Raw genomic sequence first — 8284 nt, forward strand, 5'->3', positions numbered from 1 at the left:
GGAAAATGAATAAATCTTCAAAATGAAGTCAAATATCATTTCCCTTAAAATATAAACAAATGAAGCTACTCATATCAAGGAAGAAACTGAGAAACAACTTGCTAAGAAAAATAATGATTGCAAAAAATTGGAAGAAGAGATTGTCTCCCTCAGGAAAAAGGTTGAAGAGATGGACAAAACCTTGAAGGGCTCTCAAGCCTTGGATGACATGCTCAGCCATCAAAGATGTCCATTTGATAAATCAGGTCTCGGGTATGTATGTGAATCCTCAAACAAGAATGATAATGCTTCAAACAAAAGGGATGTGAAGAATCCAAAAAGAAATTGTGATGCTCCCAGTTCCAGCAAAGGCAAGGAGAAAAATCAAGGCAACAATGGAAGAAATCCTGCTCCAAGAAGAAATGTAGATAATGTCAAGGATGCTAGAAGCAATGGTTATCATCAAAGGATCTCAAGACAAAAATACTTCAGAAGTACATCAAGGAAATCTCCATCTCCCAAGTACCAAAGTTTATTTGTTGGATATTATTATTCTTGTACAAACTTTGGTCACATGGAAAAAGATTGTAAAGCATATCATAAAGATAGATGTTATGGTCCCCAACCATATCATAAACACAGATATTATGGTTCCCAACAATGTCCAAGGAACAATTTTGCAGGAAGAAATCATGAATTCTTATTCATGAACAATGTAAAATGCTTCAGGTGTCATAACATTGGTCATATGGCACGTGATTGTAACTTAACTTGGGCTCTTACACAAGCTAGAACCATGCAAAAGAGGAAACTTACACAAGTATGGAGAAGGAACCTAATACAATCCGAAAGTCCCTTAAAATCTCCAGCCAACAACACATGTTATTGACCTGATTTTTGACAATCTGAGCATTTGATGGGAAGACTCTACGAAAAGAGATGATGCATATAGTTAGGGGGAGCCTGTGATTCTTGATCATTATTGCAGAAACTATTAGTGAGATGGTCCTTATAAAATCCTTGTTGAGCTATATTAACTATCATTCTTTGATAAAGATCATTTCTCAGGAGTACTCCATTGAAGAACATGATCTTGTAACCATTCTTTGGACTGTTGTTGAAGTTGCTTTCCACTTGATCACTAAGTAGAAATTGGAGCAGTATAGAAGGCCATCCAATGCTAGAGAAATGGGGAAAATAACTATGTTATTGATATTTCAGATGTTAAATGTTTTGACTCAGGGATTTGATGTGAGAACAGGTAGATTATGGACACAAATAGAGGCAACCTTCAAACAAACAGATACATCTGGGAATGAAGCATGAAGCAAGAGAAGTTGGCAGCAACTAACAAAATTGAAGCATTGCAAAAAGATGCCAATCAGTAAAAAGAATTTAAAAGACACTCATAGATTGGATATCAAAATCTGCTCGTGGAGATAACTTGCAGAGATATTTTTTCAAGAACACAAGGAAAATATGGCTCATCAAAATACTATAGAAAGGAGAATGTTGTGCAGTCGAATATAGCTTAGTAACTTAAGGAGAAGCACAGAAGTACAAAGGAACTCTGATCTAAAGAGAGATAGCAAGAAAGACAATTTCAGTGGCATTTTCTCTTAATTTGGACTATGAAGGCCTCTTAATTTTGACTGTGGAGACAACAGAATATGGATTGAAGCATTAAAAACTGGACACTTGGTGTGTCGCTATTTGTAATCTATTTGAAAGCATTGAAGTGGAGCATCTTTAAGCATTGTTGAAGCCATGATAAAGTAGTTCTGAGACATGAAGAGGGGATAATGTGTTAATTGATGATAAAGCATCAATCCTTCTATATTTACTAAAAAGAAGAGCACTATTATAGGGGGAGTAACATACCCATAAAGATCTACTATTCATAAATAACATAAGCATTTTGATAGGGGGAGTCCCTGAGCACTCCTTTGCCATTGATGTCAAAGGGGGAGAGAAGAAGAATATTGCCATCAATAACAAAGGGGGAGATTGTTGACCTAGATTGTCATTGATGTCAATATGGCAATATTCTAAGATACTAAATGATGACATGAAGCCAAGGAGAAGTAGAGTAGATCCGTGAAGAAACGGGAGCAAGAAGCCATGAGGAGAAAAGAGAGGAAAGCCAAGACAGTCAAGCCATTGGAGAGAATATCGGAAGTCATAGGAGCTATCAAAGCAGAGAAGAGGTATTGAAGCAGTATCGGAACCCATCAAGGAAGCCATCAAAAGAGGTCATTGGAAGAAAAGAGGTCATTAGTTGTTGTGTGTAGGCAGAATTCGCCAAAACACAAAGAGGAATCATAATGGATCCTTGAATCCAGTTGAAGAAGCAGAGTTGAGCAGTGGAAAAGAGAAAACCTGAAACCACAGGAAAAACACTGAAGAAATTAATCAAAGTCAAAGAAATCCCAAACACACAGGAACCGTTGGATCTTGGATATCAACAGACGAGGTTGTTTGAAATGAGCGGCCAGGATTAAGTCGCACAGCGTAAAGTCAAAGAAATGAACGACGGAGATCAATTTATGTATTAGCGGATGAGGAAATTGAAGGAGTCGTCACTGCCATTGATGGTAGAAGATCTATGGTCATCGAGCACTAAATAGCTCAGGCGTTAGTCAAAGAGAAAGGCAGGTTTATAAGCGGAAATGGTTTATCGGGTTGAGAATAAGCAGTAAGTGGTAATAGGAGGGAGTCACCTGATTCCATTAAGCAATTGACATGTCACATGTCGGAGGAGAGAGGAAACCGCTTTATCAGGCGGGTAATCCTCGTGCATGTAGCTCACCCAATATCGTTGTCGAGCGTTGGATCAAATGCGGTTTTGATCTACGGTGCAGGATCACCGAGCAGCTTTGTTGGTCGGGTGTAATATCAACCGTCGGATGGGATGGTAAGATCTACAGTGGAGGATTGATCCGATAAAGGCAAACATCGGAAAATGTGCAAAGGCTGTAAAAAGGCAGAAAAGGTAAGTTACACATGATTATTGTGTATTTCTATTATATAAACATTATAATAGAAATAGTGTAGATATAAGGATTTCATGTGGTTAAATTCTATATAACCAATGTTATAGAGTGGAAAGGTTATATATGCAGCGAAGGGTTAATGAAGGTTTATAAGGGTTGAATGAGTCCCGATATTAAAGTGAATGAAGTCATAAGGGTTGTCGATACACCATTATAAACTGCCCTATTGTTATATCGCATCCGCCTATCAGAACTCTCATAGTGCAAGTTATAAAGGGTTGTCACCCCCGAACCACCAATTGCGATATGTATGCAGACCCGCTGCAACATTATAATACGACCTATTGAAATATCACATCTGTTAAATCTCAATGTTCAAAAGAATTGACACTTCCTGACTGTCGATTGCGATATATATTATGGACCCGAATGCACCATTTAACATTACTAAATGTAATATCACATCCGTTGTATCTCTAGTCTCTAAGAGATGTCAAACCGCCAATTGCGATTGCGATTGTGACGTGGCATGTGGGACCTCCTTGTTGGTACAGTCTCTCTAATGAAATCTTTCATAAATAATGAAGTCTAATGTATGAACATTATTAAAGGAAAAAAGGACCTCTCTGATATTTTTAATAAGCAACATTTTTTTGTATTTCAACCTCTCTTCCTCCTGAATGTGTTCTGTGAGTATTGGAACACTCGAATAGTTAGAGGAAGCCATGGATCGAGAAGTTGAAGTGTCAAGTGAGCATAGATAGTCGAGCGAGCTCAGAGGAAGCTAAAGCGACCGGAGGAGGGAAGCCAGAAGGTAAAACGAGCGTTGAGGAAGTCGAATCTCAAGCGAGGGAAAGGGAAGCCAAAGGTCAGGTGTATCAAGATAAGAAAACAAAGAATTGTCTTTATGCTATTGTTGTTGGCAAACTGGAAGAAAGAAAGAAGCGGTAGGTCCAACAAGACAAGAGGAAGTCGAAGGTCCACTAGGACAAGAGGAAGCCGAAGGTCTAGCAAGACAGGAGGAAGTCGAAGGATGAGCAACTCTGTTGATTGGATTCACCTTTTGAAAAGCTCAGACCAGTGTTGGGTTAATCAGGTACATAACGCAACCTGAAGAACAATTATGTGAAGGGATAAATAAAGTTTCATCTAACAATGCTTGAAGGGAACAATAACCAACACCACCATTAAAACGTATGTGAATTTGTTTTCTGGGAAGTAAGAGATATCTAGAACAGTGAGAAGCAGTCACGCCTGAAGCATTTATAGTGACAGTGAGAACAGAGGCCTGAAACTGAGAGTTGATTCTTGTGCAGAGCCTAGCGCAGTTAATTGTAGACACACTGAAGTTGTGTGGAGACATTATTGGAGATTATGATGACTATTTGATATCATCATGAGATAACTTTTTGCAGACTCTGTGTGGACAATATGAAGAGTTGTAAAGAATCCTTCATAAGAAGACTAGTTGTCATTGATGTTGTAGCATGGAGACTACAGTGAAGCCGTAAACTAGCAAAGGGTTGGAGCCCTTAGGGTTGGTGCCTCAGAAGTTGGAAGGATTGGTGTCCTTAGAGTTGGTGCTCCTATATCCAAGGTTGGTGCCTTGACAGCAGAGGGTTGGAGCCCTTGAGGTTGGTGCCTCAGAACTGGAAGGATTGGTGTCCTGGGAGTTGGTGCTCCTAAGTCCAAGGTTGGTGCCTTGACAAAACAGAGTTGGTGCTCTGGAGGTTGGAGCCTCACAAAAGTCCAAGTTGGTGCTTGGCAACAGATTGGAACCATATATATATTGTATCTATTTTATTGCAAAGATTATATTAATAAAAGCATTTATTCTTGTTGTTCATCTTGTGTTCTGAATATAAATGTTTTGACTGGAAAAAATAACAATTTGAAAAGAAATATTGATTCACCCCACCTCTCAATATTTCCAACAAAATCTATGAAAAAAAGAAAACAAAGTGTGATAATATATAACTGTAGATCTCTAAGTATGACAAGGGACAATGGGATTTTTTACTCATTCCTAGCTATAGTCGATACGTGTATGGTTGGATAAATTGAATACCATGAGTATGAATTGAAATCCACAATTTTATTGTTGTAGGTAGAAGTTCGAAAATTAAAGTGAATATATAGGTATATTGTGGGCTAGCACTCTCGATTATCATTTCATATGTTCCACCTAAACATTATGGAGCTACAATGTTATTGTTTAAATTATCTACAAATTAACTATTTAAAACAAGTACTAGAGAATCAAGCAATGGTTATATACCAAGTTGTTATATCATATGACCCTCAGGTTGGAATGATGGAATATAATGCTAAGTAGAAGACAATATGACTTACAATAGAATAATATATAGCCATTGTGTTAAATATCATAGTACGAGGGAAAATTTTAAAATTCCTTTTTATATATCCAAGTCAAAAAAAAAAGTGAGTGAAAAACTGGGTATGTTACATGATTACATCCAATATGCCAATCTAGATTGGAAGTTGCTTGTTGAAATGAATGTAGAAAAGTTGTCTTGGATATCTAAAAGAATTACCCTAAAGAAATTTTTTAAAGTGATGTTATATTATTTTAAGCAATAAAATAGTTTGTCATATGCAATACTAACAAAAAAAAAACAATGAATATAATAGTGATTAGGTCCTTGCATTAGATTATCCAATTGACACATGGTTTAGAACGAAGACTTCATAAAATGCTACAAGTGTCTCCTATAATAAATGTAGAGCATATTAGCAATATTGCAACATAAAAGACATCTCACAACTAATAAATGTTAAACCTATAATATTCCTCAAAGATGCCAATATGATGTACAATAATGCAAATAAAGAGAGCTCTTAAATATGAAAAGTATCAACAAACATTCAAATGGAGAGAAAGTTCCATTTATATAGTATATGACACAGAAATAAAGGATTTTAGAAATACAACAATAAAAAAAACATAGAGTAAGACTAAGCTAGATGTAAGCCACTTTAACATGTTTACTAGTGAAGCATGGGTTGACATTCCTATTGAAAAAAGTCATAATTATAAGCTAGATGTAAGCCACTTTAACATGTTTACTAGTGAAGCATGGGCTGACATTCCTATTGAAAAAAGTCATAATTATAGCCTAAACTTGAGAGGTTAATTATGTTGGACATTCTAAAGATTTAAAAGGCTATAAATTTTTCATTCCCATTCCGATGAAATAATTAATAGAGTAAATGTTAATTTTTCTTGAAAATAACTTTGATCCCAAACCTAATTTCGTGGGTTTGTAAGCCATCTTTCACATATGTTCAATTTTAATATCCTATAGTGTATTCTTCAAATTATGGTAGTGGGCATGAAAATTCACCAATACTTACTCACATTCCTCTAGTAGAGTCCATTGAATATAAAATTGAACTGGCACCATAAGTTGATATATGAGTTTGTTAAATAAGAAGAAACTGATTATTATGTTGATGATCATATAAATGATGTATATCTTCATAACTCATTGATTATCCTATCTTTTGGCTTGATTTTTACATACTCATGATCAAGAAAAATTTCCAAAAGCTTCCAATCATCTAGATTGAGACACAAATAAAGAAATGCAGATAAAATGATGGTTGTGAGTAGTTAAGGATGGAGGGAGTGGGTGCCTTTTAAAAAAGTGATGAATAAGTGGGTTTGTTTTCTTAGAAACCATAGTGAAGTGAGTAGGTGATTTTGGAGTTGATTTTAGCTTCACTGTATTGGAAGATGAATTAAGGTTACATGTCCATTAAATATTTTTTTTAATAAATTTTAATGGTGGTTGAAATACAAGTTAGGGTCCAGACTTAGAATAATTTAGTTACATGTTTGTTCATCTTTAAAGAGATTGTATCATAGATGGGCCTTCCTATTACCTAAATTTAGTATCTAATTAAGCTTAGGTTTTTTCATTAAATGGGTATATATATATATATATAATTAGTAATCTACAATTAAAAAAAACTAGTCATATAGATAGTTATATGAATTTCAATAAAAGAATTATGAGTTTTTTTTTACATTATATTTGGGAATTTGTTAAATACCTTTATTAATAATTTTAGAGTGTGAAAAAATATCTTTAAAAATAAAATGATATATTTATACAATAAATATAATTTAACAAAAAAAAAAATTATTAAATTAATTTCTTTGTTATTTTACATTTAATATTAAGTTTTCTTTGGTAAAAATTAAAGAATATATTTATACTAGCTTAACACTATCAAATAATTTGTTGGCATAGAAATGTAGTGCATGCACAAAAGAGAATTATGGCAATAAAGTTGGAAAAAATTCAATTCATACAATTGGAAACCAGGGCTAAAAAAACCTTTTAATAATGCAAATAATTACAAATTCAATCTTTCAATTGGATTCATCTTGGGTGATTAGGTGAAGCGATTAGGATATTCCACACCAATGTTCAATTCCGGTGATTAGGTGAAGCGATTAGGATATTCCACACCAATGTTCATTTTATACAGAAGCATCCATAACTACTCAAGCGTTGAGGACAACGCTTTTCGAAAGAAGAGGGGCATGTTAGGCCCCTATAATACTAGTGATTCCCCCATTACTATTGTCATTGTATTCCTTATTGTTATTATTGTGCCCCTATTGTCCCCATATTGTTATTAGTATGCCCCATAGAAACCCACTATTGTTATTTTTGTGCCCTTGTGTTATTATTGTTATGTCAGCTTGATTATATTATGACCCCTTAGACTCCTATATATAGAAGGGAGGTTTAGTCAATTGTATCATCTAAGAATTGTTCATTTGTGTAATGTAAAGGAGGTTGCCCCCTCGAAGAGACTGAATTGGTTGCCCCTTTGAAGAGACTGAATTCTAAGGCATTGATCTATCTTTTCTATCTTTTGGTGAGTTGGTTTCCTAACATGATGAGATTTGATGTAATACCTCACTTTTGATACATATTTATGTAAATTATTTTATCAAACTGATTTCCATAGCTTGTTGTTGACTACTTAAATGATGATAATTATACACCCTAGGTTATCATCTATATCTAAGAAATATCTTCACCCATTAACTAGATTTGTAATGTACAATAAGAGGTGAAACAACTAGAATTGATTCTCACTGTAATGAAAACCACTTTCATTTCAAGTGGGAATATGCAAAGAATTTTTTAGGGATAATATTTTATCATGTAATGTCTTACTTTCATTGTGACATCAAGATTGAAAAAATAAACTAATCTAAAATCAATCCTAATAAAAATCCTAAGTTGTCCTCTCCTTCAAATAAAAATTTA

Source organism: Pinus tabuliformis, chromosome 1_2 (genome assembly GCF_031772625.1).
Source record: "Pinus tabuliformis cultivar Carrire ecotype Pingquan chromosome 1_2, CPIR1, whole genome shotgun sequence".
NCBI lineage: Eukaryota > Viridiplantae > Streptophyta > Pinopsida > Pinales > Pinaceae > Pinus > Pinus tabuliformis.